Consider the following 1,861-nt stretch of genomic DNA (forward strand, 5'->3'; position numbering starts at 1 on the left):
AATGTTTTAAAAATAGTAGCAATATCAAAACAGATATATCATATATAAACTATGAAAAGACTTATGTCAGCCTGTTAAACATAAAAAAAAACATTTGCTGCAAGTTTGAACTTTTGAATAATAATGATGATGATAATAATAACAATACTAGTAGTAATAATTTTGATAATAATAATAATAACAATAATAATAATAATAATAAAACTTCTACTACTACTACTACTACTACTACTACTACTACTACTACTACTACTACTACTAATAATAATAATAATAATAATAATAATAATAATAATACTGTAAAAAAAATAATTGTTTTAATTGTTTCTTTACAAACAATTCAATGGCCTGACTCTGACGTCCAGGTGACTGGTTGTTGAGATTTCATGCCAAGGTCTAATGTCAGGTATTTGCCAGTCACTTTTTGACCTTACTTAAAGGTTAATGGGTCTTAACCTAACGTGCTTTTAATGATTTGTTTGAACAGATGGGTCTTGATTGCTCGTTATGAGAGAGAGAGAGAGAGAGAGAGAGAGAGAGAGAGAGAGAGAGAGATTTGATTTCATTTGTAAGCAGTTAATTCTTGTTTTTGTAAACGACGATTACTGCCCAAGAGAGAGAGAGAGAGAGAGAGAGAGAGAGATAGAGAGAGAGAGAGAGAGAGAGAGAGAGAGAGAGAGAGAGAGAGAAATTTCTTTTGCAAGCATTTAATTCTTGTTTTTGTAAATGACAACTACTGCCCAAGAGAGAGAGAGAGAGAGAGGAGAGAGAGAGAGAGAGAGATTTGATTTCATTTGTAAGCAGATAATTCTTGTGTTTGTGAACTACTGCCCTGAGAGAGAGAGAGGAGAGAGAAGAGAGAGAGAGAGAGAGAGAGAGAGAGAGAGAGAGAGAGAGAGAGAGAGAGATTAACCTTTGCAAGCAATTAATTCTTGTTTTTGTAAACGACAACTACTGCCCAAGAGAGAGAGAGAGAGAGAGAGAGAGAGAGAGAGAGAGAGAGAGAGAGAGAGATTAACCTTTGCAAGCAATTAATTCTTGTTTTTGTAAACGACAACTACGGCCCAAGAGAGAGAGAGAGAGAGAGAGAGAGAGAGAGAGAGAGAGAGAGAGAGAGAGAGAGAGCTAATTATTGAAGCCTATACTATGCCAAAATTGAAAAAATAGTCGCAAAGCTTGGGCTTATAGCATCCATCTTTTTCCATCTAGGATTGTAGCTTATCTGGTAATAATAATAATAATAATAATATTAATAATAATAATAATGCAGCGCTTAAATCACTGTTGATCTGATCCTGAATTCTAAAAATAAAAAAAAAATAGGAAAAAAATAAACAGAATATTTAAGAACTTAAATTGGGTACCACTGTGAAAATTAAGGTTGCTCCCTAATCATGTCATCTTCACAACTCTTTTAAACGTATGTGACTCCGGGTAGCAATATATTTGTTTACTGCACTTTTAGTTAAACAATATTGTGACTGTTCAGTAGTTGGATGGGTGACCTACTTTTTATGTCATTTTACAAAAACAAGAATTAACTGCTTGTAAGGGAATGATCTCTCTCTCTCTCTCTCTCTCTCTCTCTCTCTCTCTCTCTCTCTCCTCTCTCTCTCTCTCTCTCTCTCTCTCTCTCTCTCTCTCTCTAATTTTGTTCATGTTATTATTCATTTATTAGTTTCACTATATTCTCTCATTATTTTATACTCCTCTCTCTCTCTCTATCTCTCTCTCTCTCTCTCTCTCTCTCTCTCTCTCTCTCTCTCTCTCTCTCTCTCTCTCTAATTTTGTTCATGTTATTATTCATTTATTAGTTTCACTATATTCTCATTATTTTATACTCCTCTCTCTCTCTCTCTCT

The sequence above is a fragment of the Palaemon carinicauda genome, chromosome 16, assembly GCF_036898095.1.
Source record: "Palaemon carinicauda isolate YSFRI2023 chromosome 16, ASM3689809v2, whole genome shotgun sequence".
Lineage (NCBI taxonomy): Eukaryota > Metazoa > Arthropoda > Malacostraca > Decapoda > Palaemonidae > Palaemon > Palaemon carinicauda.